This window comes from Canis lupus, chromosome 16 (genome assembly GCF_003254725.2).
Source record: "Canis lupus dingo isolate Sandy chromosome 16, ASM325472v2, whole genome shotgun sequence".
Lineage (NCBI taxonomy): Eukaryota > Metazoa > Chordata > Mammalia > Carnivora > Canidae > Canis > Canis lupus.
Window position 1 is genome coordinate 58779544 of NC_064258.1, and position 17611 is coordinate 58797154.

The 17611-nt window shown below is 43.2% G+C and overlaps 1 protein-coding gene and 1 long non-coding RNA gene across 2 annotated transcripts in view; one reads left to right on the forward strand and one right to left on the reverse strand.

Moving 5' to 3' along the window:
- The window catches only part of CSMD1 (CUB and Sushi multiple domains 1), a 1869137-nt gene that overhangs the window by 941405 nt on the left and 910121 nt on the right, over positions 1–17611 (forward strand). The window lies entirely within an intron of this gene.
- Positions 964–3034, reverse strand: LOC112659181 (uncharacterized). The gene is made up of 3 exons (XR_003136253.3): positions 2317–3034; positions 2026–2191; positions 964–1323 (listed from the first exon to the last, which is right to left on the reverse strand). It is a non-coding gene; the product is annotated as an uncharacterized LOC112659181 (long non-coding RNA).

Below are 17611 nucleotides of genomic sequence, written 5' to 3' on the forward strand. Positions count from 1 at the left end.
AAGAAAAGCACCCAAGTCCGTGCGATTCGAAACCCTTTATCAATTCATAATAAAGATCTACATCTTGGAGGTTTTGATTTTCACGCATTGCCAGTTTTGGTGTAGTTGGAACCTGAGACGTCTGATGCACTGAGTGCATCATGTGGAAAGGAAGACTGCACCCGAAAATACCAAGAGCCTGCCCTCCGTGCATGCCTGGGTGGTTAGCAGAGAGGCTAGGCCCTCGGCGCACAGAGCTGGCTCTGCCTTCCGGAGAAGCCGGGGCCGCGGGGGGCAGCGTCCTCTCGCATCCCTCCTTTCTTTCTATTAGCAGGTGGGACAGGAGAGCCACCAAGCCAAGACCGCAGGTTCAGGTCTTGCTGTAAGTCAGACTCGGGCTTCAGTGTTGGCTTCACAACTCCGCAAGCTCGTGGACCTACGAGCAGATTTGCTCGCGGCAGGTCGCACATCTGTCTCTAAGGTGGAGGTGAGCACGGCGGGCCACGGTGGGCCCAGAGCCTCCTTGGATGGAGCGAACTGGGCAGGGGGGTGGCGGGGGGGCCCGCAGCACAGTGTCTGCAGCCTACAGGGATTTCTGGAGCTGGCTGCGTGCTCCTTGCTCGAAGAAACGGTCCCGTCCAAAGTTCAGATTCCTCCCTTTGAACACTGCAACCGTTTTGTCAAGTGAAAATGTTGTTGTTGAGCACAGTTTAGTTTCTAACTTGTTCTTCCTTTAAAAGGCCATTTGTGTCAAAGAAGTTGCAAATGTTTTGAAATAGAAAATGGCTCTTTCTTCTGCGATAGACTTTAAAAACCCGTGTCTTGTCTTTGCTGCAAACCTCTGTGACAATAAAAGCACATCCTAATAATATTGCTTTCGAAGAAATGTTAGAAACACAATGCAGGCCCCTATTTGATTTTGGCAACGTACTTGACCACAGTAAATCATTTTTAATATTCGCGGATATCACGTGTGTACACCATTCAGTTTCTTGGAGATCCATCTCCTACATGTGTGCAGATCACTATATTATTAATGATATACAGATTAGTAAAAAAAAATGTGGACACCATAGAATTGATACAACAATACAGATGCATTTATTTAGCAAATAGTGTTTGAGAACAAAGCATGTGCCAGAGATTGCGGTAGGTGCTAGTCTCTCGGTAGTGCTTTGCCAATTTGAGCATGTGCGGGAATCACCTGGGATCTTCTTAAAACGTAGATTGTGATTCAGTAGATATGGGGTAGGTGAGATTCTTAACTTGTGCCGAGCTCCCAGGTGATACAGATGCTGCCGTTCTGTGGTCCAGATGAGTCATGAGGGTGCAGAGTGTGGGTGGCTGAAAGCACAGTTGACAATAAGAGAAGTAGAGTCATGACTAATTAAGTTTCAACTGTGGAATATACTTTATTGTACACTACATCCTCGGACCTTATCTTATAACTTGGACCAACATCTCCCTATTTGACCAACGTCTGCCTATTTACCCCAACCCCAGAGACAACCCTTCTACCTCTGCCTTCCGGAGTTCGACTTTTTGTTCTGTTCCGTTTCGCTTTGCTTTCTTTGGGTTTCCCGTACAAGCGAGACCATACAATATTTGTCCTTCTCTGCCTGGCACACTACTTAGCATGATGCCCTCAAGAGCCATTCCTATCATTGCAAAAGGCAGGATTCCCTTCTTTTTTAAGGCTGAATAATGTTCCATTGCACACATAAAGCCCATTTTTCTTCCTTTATCCACTCCTCGGTTGACGCACACTTAGCTTGTCTTGGCTACTGTAAATGATGGTGCAGTGAACGTGGGGGTGAGGCTATCTACTCCAGACAATGATCTCACCCCTTTTTCTGCCTTTGCTATCTTACTGGCTGTTGTGCCATGAAGATCAGTGGAGGACACTGAATTCACCAAATGTATTTGACCACGAAACCTTTCTTTTCAGAGGGGTATAGGTTAACGTGCAGGAACATGGGTGTGAATAAGGCTGTGCTTCTTGAGGCAGTGCAGACACCGACCTGCCTTAGCTCTGTTGGTACTTACCTTGCATTTGCACTTTAGGCTGAGAGCGACTTGATGCTGGCATGCTGTTTCCCCTCACGATGGCTTCAGTCCATTTCGTCTGTCTAGAAAGGCTTCTCTTCTGTCTTGCCAGGAAAGCCCTTGTAATCCTTAACAGTTGAGCTCTTCTCGTCCAAAGGGACCTGGCCTTGGATGAAGAAAGGTGATAGGTTAACCGTTGTGCCCTTTCCCTTGGAGTTGGATGATTTGGGTTAGTTATTCAGACTCCTGGTTTTTGCTTCCTGACTATAAAATAAGGTCAATGATGCTCACCTTGCTGGCGGAGGTTAAAATATCGGTCAGGATCTATCACTGTCCATAGTACAGAGGTGCCTGATAAACTATATCCATTAGTGATCATCACGCTGTGTATGAAAAATGACAAATCAGCAATAGAGGTAACGAGGTGTCATCAGCGCTGGAGGAGAGAGAAGCAATTCCCTAGTCAGGTCATCAAAGAACATTTCACAGAAAAGTTGGTTTTTGACCTACACCCTGAGAGTAGAAAGGGTCTGGATAGAAAACGTGTGTGGGTATTTTAGGCACAGGCTGTGTAACATAAAAAGTACAGATACGGAGAAGCACAAGAAATATTTGGGTGATATGAAAGAAAGCATTCCACTGGTTTTGATGGAACAAAACCAAATAATTTCATTTTTGATGGCAAGCTCTACTTTTTCTTGATAAAATGTTCTTTGTGTCCTAATATCTGCTGATAGAAGGAAAACAGTGCTTCAGGAAAATGTTAGTAGGTTGGATGGATTGTAAAAGAAGAAGGGAGAGATAATAAACAGTTACAAATGCCTGTGAATAGGACACTTAAAATTTGTCAGACCATGTAACACGGAATCAGAAAGACAAAGGAAAGAGGTGGCGTTCTCCGTAGCCAGTACGGTTGGATGCTGGGCTTTACCAAGGGCCGTGCAGAGCTATTTCAGCTTTCAGCTTGTGCTGGGAACTCACTGCCAACCCAAATGTCAAGGACTCATGGCTGTGAAGTTTGGCTGCAGATGTCTGGGTGTGTCCAAGGATGTCCATTTGAACCAGCATTCTGGAAGAGGTTGAGGGAACTGAACTTTTTAGAACCATGTGAGTGATGCCTGTAGAAAGCTTGAGGCTCATAGCTGGAGGGAGGGCAGTTACGGAGCTCTCGGCTGCCCTCCCTCTGCTTGCCCCTCATCATCCTGCCACCACAGAGCACTGCCTGGTTTAAAACAGAAATGCTCTTGGAGGATCTCCTCAGGCAGCGTGTGTCCCAGATGACCCGAGGGACCCTGTTCGTTTCAGCAGATAGCTCCCAGCAGTGGGATTCTGGATTTGGGGGTGGACTCTGCGTAAAGAAGTAGGAGAAGCAGCAGAACCTCAAGAAACCACAAAGGGCTGTGGTGAAGGTCTGCATTAACCTGGAATGAGACTATAACAAGGGAAACTTGAGGCTGGAGTTAGTAAAAAGGGGAAAAAAAATCATCTAGTTAATGCAGAAAGATTTGAAATGTTCAAAGCAGGAAAGCATGATAAATTGGAGAAGAAAAAAATTATTTGGTGGCCAGACAGACCCAGGGAAGACTCTCAGCTTTCAGAAAGCGTGTGTGGTAAGAATGCTAAAATCTATCTTGTGCAGCTTTTATGAGTGTATAGATTAGTTTTATGAACAACTTTGTTGGGGCGGAATAGTTTTTCTCTATCCTTCAAGATTCCTCTGGCTGGTCTTAAAAATAAATTGACATGAGACAGATCAATAGGAGAAAGTCCAATTTAATCACATATATATGATGAATCCACATAAACATAAGAGATTCCAAAAATAGGCATCATGAGATATAATTTTCATTCTGATCTCAGGGTGGGGGGGTGGGGGTCTGGGGCTTCAAGGGAAAGAAGGCAATTCACAGGAAGAAAGGAGACAGTATGTGTCTGTTAAACAGATGTTTGCTGGGCCACACAAAACAGTGGGGCAGAGACAGGACTTGGATCAGCAGGCCTTGCCGGGCTGCCCCCTGCCCCCGCTCCTAGTTCCTATAATACTGTGGTTATCTGTGGTGATAGCAATCCTGTGGAGCAGGTTCTCTATCTAAATTATTTTAGGCGGTTAGTCAGAGTAGGGGAGTAGCAACGAGAAAACTTGCGGAATTTCTGTTTCTTAAAAACAATCACACTAAAATAATACACACACCCGTGACATATGCAATTTGGGATGGCACGTTCTGTTCCCCTACAGCTTCAAATACTAGAATGTAGCCACTACCCGACATGGAGAAACCGCTAGTGTTTGCAAGAAGAGCAAGCAAGCAAGCAGAGTTACGTGCACTTTTTTTCCAACTGTTGACACATTGCTATGGACAGTTTTAAGCAGTGATTCCCTTCAAAAATATGTGTGAGTGCACGTGTGTGCATGTGTATGTGTTAGACCCAACAAGAAGGTAGTTGTGCATATGTTTACTTTCTAATAAAAAAAGAAAAAAAAAAACAAAGTGTAAGTTTACTTTCTCATAAAAAAATTTAAAAAAGTGCAATATGTAATCTTAATGAATGGAAACAGATATGCCTGCTTGAAAAACCATTTATTCTCAGCAAATGTGCCTTGTTGACGATGGGGGAATATCCTAAAGCATAAAATGGGACTTTAATTTATAACACATCAGTGCTTCCTTGGTACCTTCTAATTTGCCACCAGCTGTGAGGAGGGACAAGGAAGGTTCCATTTGCATCCATCATGCCGCATCCCCAACTTTGGAGCAGCACAGGATCTATGGCGTAATTTTTCATAAGGTCACACCTGAGTACCATAAAAGCTGCAGTGTTTTCAGAGCTGAGAACATGGATATAGTCATAAAAAGGAAAAAAAAAACTGGTCAGAGCAACCGTATGGGTCAGTTATTACTTCTGTGTTTGGATAGTCCACATCCCCGCCATCATCACCCAATTCTAATTCTTGTTATTTTTATCAGTTCTCTGTGAATGAAACTAAAAGCTGAGAGAGATAGAGAGAGTGAGAGACAGAGAATATTAATTTCCCATCCATCCAGGCTTCCTTTTCCCTCGGGGCTTCCTCCCTGCTCCCCTCTCTCCCTTGCCCATCCGGTCCTGTCCTTCCATTTAGGCCTCTCTTGCAGGCCCATTTGTGCCCCCGAGCATGCGTGCTACCTACCACACTGGACCCTGACCCAAGAAAGTGCCATGGTTTTTGAGAAAAGATTTGACAATTTGTTCAAATCCAACGCTAGCCATATTTTTGTTCTAACTGAAAAATTAAAGGATCAGCTCGTTTTATTTTTTCTCAATGTACCTAGTTGAAAATCACAACACTTCTGAGTCCTGTGATTCAAAACGAGCCGGTCATTGTTTAGTGCCATCTTCCATCATAGAAACCCACGCCAATGTGTCTCTCTATCTAGCTGTGTCCTCTTATAACCAAAGGGAGCACCTGCTTTGAGACGGGACGTCTGTCTACATTGGAAAATGACTCCCTCGTAGTCTACATTTTCTTGCTGGCAGGTGATCAGAAATCGGGTCAGGACACCGGGTGCATGTGTGAAATTTTAGTGAGAACATCAATCTGGCATCTGAAGTCAGGCTTGCCCCTGGTTTTGAGGTGTCGTTTCCCTGCACGGATCATGTTTTGCAAAGATGCTAGTAGCCTAGCTCTGTACCTGGCACCGGGAGAGCGGTGAGGACGGTAGTCACGGTCACTGTGGCCACTGCGATCCTCCACTTTCCCTTTCCCTCTCTCTGTTCCTCTGTGAGCTTCTCCCTCACTCAGCTCCCACCGGGTGTGCAGTACCTTCCCTCTGTCTTTGGAACCTCAAGGTCACCCTAGTGTTGTGTTCTGGGCTCCGTGGACAGCACCTTGCTGTCCTTAATGTGGTCCTTTTAAAAATAGTACTTTTGGGGACGCCTGGGTGGCTCAGCGGTTGAGCATCTATCTGCCTTTGGCTCAAGATGATCCAGGATCGAGTCCCGCATCGGGCTCCCTGCATGGAGCCTGCTTCTCCCTCTGCCTGGGTCTCTGCCTCTCTCTCTCTCTCTCAATCTCTGTGGGTGTCTCTCATGAATAAATAAATAAAATCTTTAAAAAAAATAGTACTTCTTAATGACGGGGTGTGCTTCTCAGTTATACATCAGATCTAAACGACGTACGGATCATTTTTGGTGACTCAAGACTCTGCTCCTTTACAGAATATTTACTAATAGTAATAGTCATAAAAAGAGTGAAGGTCTGTGTGCTGACTCGGTGTACGGAGCAGGGTCGTAAAGGCTTCCCGTATGTTGGCTCCCTGAATCCTACACACTGCCCTTGATGCCTGTGAAGTTATCCGTCCTACTTGGCTGATGAGGAGACCGAGACGCAGAGAAATTCTGCAAATGGCACTACGCCGTCCAGCGGATTTACATCTGGGCACGCAGACTTCATCACAGGTCGTGGTGAACTTTCACCAGCTTTATATTCGGGGAAGCCTGGAGATAAAATCAAAGCAGCCTCAGCGTCCCCTGTAGTGCGTGCCCGGCAACGTGCTGACCTGCTGAGAAAGGCTCCACGCTCCGGCTCTTCCTGTGTTTGCCACGCGCCTGTGTGCAGCTCGGAGGTTCTTCCCTGCACATTTGCTGAATGAATAACGTCCTAAATGACCAAGTAGTCTTCACTGAGGGGACTCTGCGAATCGCAGACACGGGGGCAGGGGACCCCTGAAAGACTTTGTGAGGTGTGCGGCGCTCGTCTAGTGTAGCAAATTTCAAGTGTAAAAATGTAGTCACGTGTTCTGGAAAGTCGTTTTGAAAGATTTAGGTAAAGAAGGTTTCGTGTCCTCCACTGGGGACACTGTGGGTTCTACATTCCTGGGGTGCCTACGTGTAGGCCATCGTGTTCACTGGTCTCTCGACATTTCAGTGAAATGCGTCACATGAATGGTGGGCGCTGGGGGTAAAGTCGCCACGTGGGATGTGCGGCTGGGGGAGGTTAGAGTTGTGCACACGGCGCTTTGACGTGCAGGGGCCCTGGGTGTGGGTGGTCGCGTGGACCCAGATGAGGGGCACCATGTGGTCCTGAACGGGAAACCTGGGGAAATGCACAGATGCTTTGGGGCAGGGCGGCCGTGGGGAGGTCAGCCGTGAGGCTGCTGGGGCAGGGGCTCGCGGCCTCGGGCCTGGTGAGGAGCCTGCCTGCACTCGACGGGCCCGGGAGCTCACCAGGCCTTCAGGCCTTGGCACAGCCCTTCGGGAGACAAATCTAGGGAGAGAAGAACCTATCATATTATTTGCATTTGGACAAAAAAAAAAAAATAGGCAGAGAGTAGTGAATTTTTCTTTAGGGGGAAAAAAAAAAGATTAGACGACGTTAGCATATTTGAGCAGAAGGAAGGTATCCTGGGGAGTAACTATGAGGGAATTAGCTGGCGGAGGGTCACGTGGGGTCAGAGAAAGGGGCAGACCAGCACAAGGGGCCCGTAGTGCCCGCGCGGCCTCCCAGGCACACATCCCCGCATTCTGCGGGCGTGTGCGAGGCCGGGGCCTCTCTTGGCGGAGGACGGGGGGCTGTGTGCTCCCAGGAAAGCCCCACATAGGAAAGCCAGCGCCAGTGTGAAGCTCGGGAGCAGCCTGGGACTATGCACACCCCGGGCGGCCGCACGGCCCTTGCAGCCCTTGCCCGGGTCCACGTCAGGTCATTTACTGGAAGACGCTTTACGCACTGGACAGGCTATGGGACCGTGGAACCAATTCTATACTTAAGAAAACGTAGAAAGGAGACAACGGAGAGGAGTCAAGGCCCCGTTGTGATACCCGGTGTGAATCGCCTGGGAAGCCTCCTCCCCAGTTGCGAGGTTTTGACTCCGGCTGAGGATGTAGGTACATCATTCGAGGCAAGTGGTCTTTTCGGAGCCTGGCTTTGTGTTTCCTGGTTTATGGGAAGGCGCCTGCGATACAAGTAGCCCTTAAGATTCAGGTAGTTTCTACAGGGCCTGAGTCTGCTCGAGCTGCTGTGACAAGGTGCCACGGACAGGAAGGCTCCTACAGCACAGGAACGTATTTCTCACACTTCCAGAGGCTGCGAGGCCAAGACCAACGTGCAGGCCAGTTAGGTTCCTGCTACATCCCTCCTCCTGGCTTGCAGAGAACTTTCTTTGCTCCCCGTGTCCTCACCAGTAGGGGCGTGGGGTTGAGAAGCGTCATCTCTCCTGCTCCCGAAGACACTAATCCCAGGCGGATGGCCGCAGCCTCATGACCTCCGTTACCTTCCAAAGGCTCCACCTCCTAATGGCATCACTTTGGGCATTAAGGCTTCCACTTATGAATGGGGCAGAGGGGGGTCGCACATTCACACTTCCCTTGAGTTAATTACAAGTTGGGTAACCACCTTTTCCATCAGGCTTTCCCACCGCGTGGATGCTTCTTTGAAATTTTATCAGTATCTGCATCACACCTTGAGTACCCGTCCGGGTAAAATAATACGTGGCTGGCACTTCTGCTGCCATAGGCAGAGCCGTGAGATCACAGTCTGCTCCCAGGAAAGGAGATGCCCTAGGAGGGCCTAACGCGTGGCATAAACTGTTGAGATGTTGCCGGGCCTGTGCCTGAGTGTGCGTGAACATCTGCCTGCGGTTCTACAGTTTGAGGAGGGATGGAAGTGCCATATTTCAATGAGTAAGTCAACCATCCGCTGTCACCGTCTGCTGCTCAGATACTGCTGTGCGCATCTGGAAGAGACTTCTTGGGGCCCAGGTGTTACACACTAGTGTGTGTGTGTGTGTGTGTGTGTGTGTGTGTGTGTCTTCCTCATCTCCTAATCGTTGTGAAGAGCAAGCTTCCAGGAGGCACTTTCAAAGCAGTGGAACCTGTGGCTAGCAGTCAGACGCGTATTAGGACATTAATTCCCTATCCGCTCGCTGCTCCTGTATTGTGTCCCTCTCATTAGGGCTAATGACAGCTCTGAGAAGGCACCCGGAGCAGGCCAGGCCTCCGGAAATAACGAGGCCTCCAAAACGGGTAGCTCCTTCCCCCCGAAAGCATTAGGCCTGCGATGCACTCATGTAATATACTTGGGATACATCTTTTCCACCAATATCAGAGTGTTCAATTAGTGATAATTAGAGACCAGCTGGGCAAGAGTAATTTCAATACCACAGCAAAGAGGGCGAGTGTTGCGCACGACTTTTCATTCAAATGACTTCCCCACAAGCAGGACTACGTCTATTCATTAGTCCCTAGGAGGGTCTCTATTTTTCAGACCCTTTGCCAAATTCACATGTGTGTGCGGCCTGCTGCATTCGCGAGTGTATTGAAATATTTAAAATTACAGACACGTTCATGAGTTTCTCGCAATAATGCCTTTATTGGTAGGTAGGTTCCAAGAGGGTGAATAGGAAGAATATGAGTTGAATAAATCTATGAATGATGAATATTTTATACATGAGAGGTAAAAATTATATGTGCTTAGGAAACAAAGACTGAAGTGAGGAGAGAGACGTGTAAACAGTCGGCGTCCTGGGGAACGTGAGTTCACGGGGGGGCGGAAGCTCGCGCTGCTGGGATTGCCCACGCGAGTGGGACCCAGGGCCGGGCCGTCCCAGAGGGCGGATGTGTGTCGCTGGTAACACCAGTTGTGCTGCAGAAAGGCGGTTTCTTCCCCAGAGAGGAAGCTTTGCTCGAGGGAGGGCTTCCTCTCATTTTTGCTATGCCCATGAGCTTCTCGGTCAACGGTTCTTTGATGACGGAGCTGGTTGGCACAAAAATCCAAATTTACAGCTGCCTTCTTTAGCCTTTGTTGGGTGCCCTGCCTATGGGGGAAGCGGCGATATAAGATGAACAAGGAAGAGTCGGGTGTCCACGCGACTTCCTTGGCCATCACAGGAGTGCGCTGGATCCAGAGACCAGTTACCATCCTTTGTGTTTATTGAATTTATTCATAATCTGTGTTTACAATTCACATCTAGTTACTTGTTTGAACAAAACACATGCAGAATAATATAATGAAATAGAAAATGAAAGCCAGGAGGAGTGAATTAATTAACTATAAATGGAGATTAATAGAATCACGGAGACCAAAATTAATATTTAATTTTTAATTTCCAGGCATCTATAGCAAAAAAAAAAAAAAAAAGGTTGGCAATTTACCACACTCTCATTAGCAGAAAAAAAGAAGTTTTCAAAATTCTCTCAAGAGTGGCAAAGGTGTTTGTTTGTTTGTTTTAGTGCTACTTGAAAATGAAATTTCACCTGGGTCTAGTTTTCTTTTTTTTTTTTTTTTTTTTATGTGAAACCTAGCACTTTTCATGAAATGTCCTAGCCTGTTACCAGTTATTTTCTCTGGGAAGTAATTCCAGTTAGAACCATACTTAGTTTAGAGCTTAATGTTAACAAATAATCTCTTCTCTATACTTGGTAGTTACAAAAGGATCTGTGAGATAAACCTAGTATTTTTTTCCTTCTAGATTTTTATGTAGATATTTTTATTTCAAATACACATCTTTATATTATATATATGATTATTCCATTAACAAGATCCCAGAGGAATAAAAATATTTAATGTTCTGAACCGGAGAGTGTGGAATTCAATTTAAAATTACCCATGAGTTTCCCTCAAAGTAATTTTAAGTCAAGTCCGAGTCATCCCAGACAATTTGGAGAAAAAGAGACACACACACACGCACGCACACACCCCTAAGTTTATACATTCCCTTCCTTCGTAAGATTTACTTTGCATCTTCTATTTTAAGTCTCTGTGTTTGGTCCGACAGGATATCCAGAGAGAAACGAGGCACGATTTGTCTTCAGGGAATCCATAGTCTAGTTGGACCATCTTGTAGGAATTACTACAGTAGGTAGAATGTAAAATGCGATAACGTATCCTTAGAAAGATAATGAATACTAACTGATTGTAATTTAGATGACATTGCAATTTGGAGAGTGGGTTCATTTTAATCATCAAATTTGATTTCCGGATTTTGTAAGGTAGAAATTAGGATGAAAGGAACAAAATAAAAATCCAGGTGGGAAAATGATGGAGGGAAAGAGGATAGGAACCCTCCCTAAACTCCTTGTAAACACACCCAGATACTCACACTCTCACACTCAGACTCATGTGGTGCCTGAATGACTGATGATTAGACGGGGCCGTATGTAAAACCCTGGCTGACCGATCCTATATCCACCCTGCTGTTGACGGAAATTGCAAGAAATGTGAATGGCCTCACTCTAACGTTGCAGAACATTCATCTTTATTGAAGAGCTTGTTTAAATCCAGTTGTGGCAGGAATTGCTCACCTAGAGTATCAGGAAGTGCTCATTGTACGTACGGTTAGGCGTGATGTCAACAGTTACCAGCTGCTCCCCTCCCCCTTGAGAAATAACTCTGGTGATGAAGATGATCTTCTGTTTAAACAATGTGGAGACTAAAATGTGCTTCTGCCTTTCTGTGTCCTTGGAAGGACGCAGTTGTAAATATTTGTACTGGTCTCTTGTGGAGCCATATTCCATTTTTCAGGCGCTTTATTATTTGGTATAAAATCAGCACAGAATGTATAAACTGTGTAATTGAGGCCAAACAATCAATTAACGGAGCTTTAATTTTTCTTATATAACTGGAAACAAAATCCATGTAGTTGGCAATTATTCTTCCCTAATAATATTTGGCCAAATCTTAAAGCTAGATTCTAAAAGCATTTTTAAACAATAGTGTAAAAGTTGAAAGTTTTCTTAGTCATGGTGAAAAGAGTAAGGGCTTTGAAGTCAGACAAATCCCAATTCAACCACTTAGGCAAGGTATTTAATGGAGCTGAAATTAATTTTATTTTCCTCGCTCTCTAAGGAGATCATCTACTTAGACCAAGTTCATTTATTAATTAACTCTGTTTTAGTGTTACCTAATTTTTCTGGGCTGTGCATAATGCCCTTGCCCTCATGGACTTTGCAATCTATAAACATATATAAAAGAGCAGTGACTACAAATTATAATAGAAGCCCTGAATGAAGCAGGGTGAAAGAAGAAACGGAAGTCATCTGGCCAGACAGCTTCCAGGGAGTGGGGAAAGCAGGAGGTTTGGGGAGACACAAAGGAAGCAGGGAAAGATTCAGAGGAGCCCCGTTCGGATGAGTCACATCAGTCCTTGAAAGCAATTAGTCCATGCTTTCCGGACAGATAGACAGAGAAGAGCTGAAGGGGTTCACCATCCCTAGACTGGCTTTCCATGAAATGTAGAAGGGAGTTCCTCAGGATGCTCCTTAGTAACAGGAAAACAGATGAAAGTTTAAAACTCACTGGAAAAGTCAGTTATTCCTCAATAAAACTGAGGATAAAAAGGAAAAGCAATTAATCTACAAGGGTCACCTGCGTGTCTCCCTCTTCACTGGAAAATGAAGGTAAACTGTTAAATTGTGAAGGTCAGAGGTAGATACATCGGTGGGTTACTGGGTCTTCCAGAGCATCAGTTCTGGGCAGAGCACCACCGTGCCAGCCATGGGTTCCAGGGTCGACCTGTCACTGTGTGTCAGTTCACTCAGTGTCCCTCCCGTGCCCACACCTTTCATGGCTATAAGATAGAGAGATGATGGAGCCCACTGGAACTGGGCATTGATTGGCTGGCAAGCCTACCCAGCACTTTAAAAAAATAAGCACAAATCATTTTCTGGGGTCTGAGATCCCCCTACATCTGAGGGCTCTCAAGGATGGGACTCTGACAGTGGAATATGCAGTTCCGGCGCATTGAGTGGCTCAACGCTTTGTGCTTAACTGAAATCTACTCATGCAAAATATGAGAAATAAAATCCACAAAGATCTGATTGAGCAAGTAGTCCATGGATTTAAATATACAACACAAAATAGAATGCGAACCCTTATCTGTATCTCTGTCCATATATAATGCTTGTTATATATATAAACATATAAATATATACTTTATATATATGGCAAATTCAGAATACATAATAGATATAATATTATAAATAATTTCACTTATTAACACATTTCAATAAAAACAAAAGTCAGGTAAAATATTTGGCCAATTAGATATTTTGCATAAAACTACTGAAGGATCAAAAAAACATGATAAAATACACCAGATTTTATCACCATAATACAGCAAATATTAGGAGTTACATTTTTCTTATCTCAAAAGTAATTTGACAAGAATCCAAAAATGGTATATACTATCTTGCCCTAAATCTTAGTCCTTAAAACTATACTAAATTAGTCCGAAACACTAAAAGACAACTTATGGGCAAAGCTATTGTTATGTTATTTTTAATGATAATTATGCGATGTAAATGTGTAAGTTATAGAAAATCTAGGGGCACCTGGGTGGCTCAGTCAGTTAACCATCTGCCTTTGGCTCAGGTCATGATCTCAGGGTCCTGACATCAAATCCCCATGTGGGGCTCCCAGCTCAGTAGGGAGTCTGCTTCTCCCTCTACCCCTCCCCACTGCTTGTGTTCCCTCTCATATTCTCTCTTTTTCAAATAAATAAAATCTTAAAAAAAAAGAAAAATATCTTTTTGGAAGTCTTTCACCATCTGTACAACAACACTGATAATGAAGGTCATGTCTTAAGGTTCTCCAATGGAGATTAAATGAGCTGATAGAAAATCTTGGGACAGTGGATACTCCAGAAAGTCTTGGCCACGTTAAACGGGGCTGGTCAGTGATATACAAGCTCACTGTAGCCGTGTAATTACTGCTAATGCAGATCCCGCTTTGTTTTCCTTGTTCTTAATTGGAGAGCTTGAGAAGATCGACAAGAGCTTGTAATAGTATATTTTGACTTTATTCAACAAATATTTATTAACTGTTATGTGTTAGTAACTCTTCTACACCCTGGAGACAGGTGCATCATTAAACAACAGGGAAAAAAAACTTTCCCTGAGGTGTTTCACACTAATGAATAATACACAACTTGAAAATAACTCAAGTGTCTTCACCAGCATTGTACTGTTTACCTTCCCGGTTTAGTAATTAAAGAAGCACTGACCATATGAGAAAAATTTATGAGTTGACTCTGACAGATAAGAGTAATCTAGGAAGATAAGTTTTTAATAATTTAAAAATATATATTATTTAAAGTATTCACAAAACCAGTATATAAATGATTAAAAAATAAGCACAAATCATTTATTATTTAAAATCTTAGGTTATGCATCATTGCTATAGAGTTTCTACTCTGTACTTAGTGAATTTTCTCTGCTAGGAACTTACTAGACTCAGGCAAAAAAAAAAAATCTAGCAGGTGAACTATAGATTTATAACAGTACATATTAAATAAATCTCTCACTTTCATTCTCAAGTCAAATGATCAATAAAATGTCCTGCTAATACCCCAGAGCCACCCAGGGGTAGGGGTCCCTGCATGTTTAATCAGGACATACTGTGGCAACGTGCCAATCATACATATGGCATGTAAACATAAATATTGCATTTCAAATCATTAAAACAAGGTTTTTTATCTAACATTATGAAGTAAACTTCCCTGAAAAGCTTTATATTTGCCCAGATTTTAAATATGTAGCTCATTTTAAACATTGCAAATAAGTCCAGCCATGAACACTTTAGGTAGAGAAAATCCTTGTTTCTTAACAAAGGCTGGTTGGGATCGGTTCTATCTAAATATGAAAATTTCATTGTAATGGCCAATCAATCGGATAGATTTCCAAACTATATCAGTCAATATGGTCTGGGGCTGATTCCACCGTAAATCTGGTAATACGCGTTGCCTTATCGCGTACGTCCACAAATAGCTGTTTGTAAATGACAGACTTGTCAACCCATTGAAAGACATTCCCTGTTTTTTAAGCCGTTGAATGCTTTCACCAAATAATGAGTGTTTATTATGAGCAAGGGTTATTATTATGAAGAGAAATGTATGCTTGTCGCAAGTTGTGAATGCAAACATTTAAATATTTTGAGAGGACTAAATGAATAAGTACTATACAGTATTTCCTTTTTTATTGCTGAAATGGTTTTTGCGGCTTTACCATATTTTAATAAATAGCCGTGTTCTATTCTTTGCACATACTAGTTTGAAAATCTGCTTCCGGTGCAAATAAAATACAGACTTAATTTCCCTACCTGAAAACAAGCTACATATTTGATTCTATTTCTTTCAACTCATCAGACAAATAATGTTTGAGGGATAAGAGGAATGAAAAACCCAGAGCTTGCCTGGTTTGAAAATTAAAAGTCAAGGAAAAATAACTAGATGTATTTTTTTTTAAGATTTATTTATTTGGAAAAAAAAAAAAAAAACAAAACATGCAAGCACAGGAGAGTCTGGGGAGAGGCAAAGGGAGAGAATCTCAAGTCGAGTCCATGCTGAGCGTGGAGCCCATTGCCAGGCTCCCTCCACCAGCCTTGAGGTCACGACCTGAGCTGAAATCAGATGCTTAACAGACTGAGCCATCCAGGCACCCTATGACTAGATATTTTTAATTTAAATGTTTTTGTAAAACACTTTGGACTCTTAGCTAACTTGTGTATGACTGTGATACACAAGACACAAATATAAAACCATATATAAAATACATATAAGACCACAGCTGATTTTTGGGAAGAAGCTACTAATTCTCAATCCACTCCAAATTGGATGATTTAAATAAATGCATGACTGAAATATTCATTGACCTTAGAAAATAGTAAAATGCTTCCTATTAGACCTTTGTTTCCAATGCCAATGACATTGTGATGTAATTAAGACATTGAATTTAAAGAATCAAATACTATAGTGATAGTTTTTCCGTTTCCATTATTCCTGTTTTCCTTTTTTTTTTTCCTTAATTCTAGAATGAAAAAGCGTTCCGTAGTTTTCAGAAGTGCATTTCTACTTACACAGGAATCATTTGTTGAGTTGGGTGCTATTTTTAAAAGATAACTTCAGGAGCATTATAAGATATTTTCAAAGAATTTTTGCATTATGCATATGCTTCACTAGCAGGGCGTGACAGGTCACAAATGGAGGTAAATATATGAAAGTTAAATATTCTTTTGAAAATAGTCTAACTAGCCGCAAGCAGGTTGTGGCCAATTGAAGGAAATGCAAATCCCTCTGTGCAGATGGGAACATTTCTAAGCAGGGTCAGGAGGGAGGTGCAGCCCCCAGGGCACATCCTCCAGGCCCAGGGGGCCCATGGGGAGCTTTGTATGGGGCAGGCTGGAGGCGGAGTCCTTCATTCAAAGTATTTTCAGGCAAAGTATTAAGGACTTATTTGAATTTTATTCCCATCAGTTCCCATCTGCCAAGAAAATATGGTTGCAAGACGTAGACTTGCTGTAAAACACCTGTCATCATCAAATAACACTTTTCCACGACCTGCTTGGAAAGTGAGTTTTCAGAGAAAAATAAAAAGTTAAGCATGCAGGAAATAAGACTCACCTGAGTTTTCCACTTAAGCATTGTGAATTAATTTCTATTTTATTTTTGTTTGTTTATTATTTTTTCCCACCCATTCCCTAGTTTGGTCATAGCACTGGTTTTCCTACTTTGTATATTGGTGGGATTTTATTTCTTTGCTATTTAACATAATGGTGAGATGAGTGCCACCACGTATGTATAAAGACCCAGAGTTTTTTTCATGACATTCCTAAACATGGCTGGGACATTGAATGTGTACATTTTATATGGTTTTAATTGGTGCTGTGCGTTTACTCCCACAAGAAGTATTTTAAAGGACCTGCTGGCAATACCCGTGCTAATACCGGTTATAATCAGTTGCTGTTTTTACTATCAAATGTGAAATACCTTATATAAATGGCTTAGTAATGCATTAAAAAATGTCATTTTATAAATATGAATAGCAACAGAGAGCCCCAGTGGGCAGTGTGTGCTCACACTCACTCGCTTTGAGAACATGTTTGTACAGAAAGGCAGAAACAAAACCTCCTTCTGGGGGGCGGGGAGGGGGGGAGAACAGAAAAAGCCAAGGAAACTCGGGTACAGAGACCTAAGGTCGTGTTGAGTCTCCAGTCATCACACAACTTGCCACCGTGCTTTCTGTCTGTAGGAAAGAACCTTCGCAGGGGCGCCCGGGCTCAGTGGGTGAAGCCTTGGGCTCAGGTCATGGTCTCAGGGCCCTGGGATCGAGTCCCACATGGGCTCCTGCTCCGCAGAGACTCTGCTTCTCCATCCCCTGCCCTGCTCCCTTCACTCCCTCACCCCTGCTTATACTCTCTCTCTCTCTCTCTCTCTCAAATAAATAAATAAAATTAAAAAGTACCTTAGCAAACAAGTAAAATTTTAGGAAAACAGTGACATTATTGGCAAATTTTGATTTTTAAACTTGAGTTATGGTAGTAACTTACGTAACCGGTGCTTTCAAAAAAAGAAAACAAAAAAATACCTCTAAACAACATTACATTAAAACAACAAACATTTAGAAAAAGAAAAAAAGGAAGTCCATAGGATTCAAACGAAGCTCTTTTTTTTAATTTTTTTTCCCTGTCAAGAAAGTGATAAAAAATCACATCTCTGAGAATTTAGGCAGGAGATACACAGACAAACTGAATATTTCTGCTAATTCATATGCCAGTTGGAGAGAATAGTTCAAAGTTTAGTTCTGTTCTCCCCGTAATGATTCCCCTTGTGGAATTTCCGAA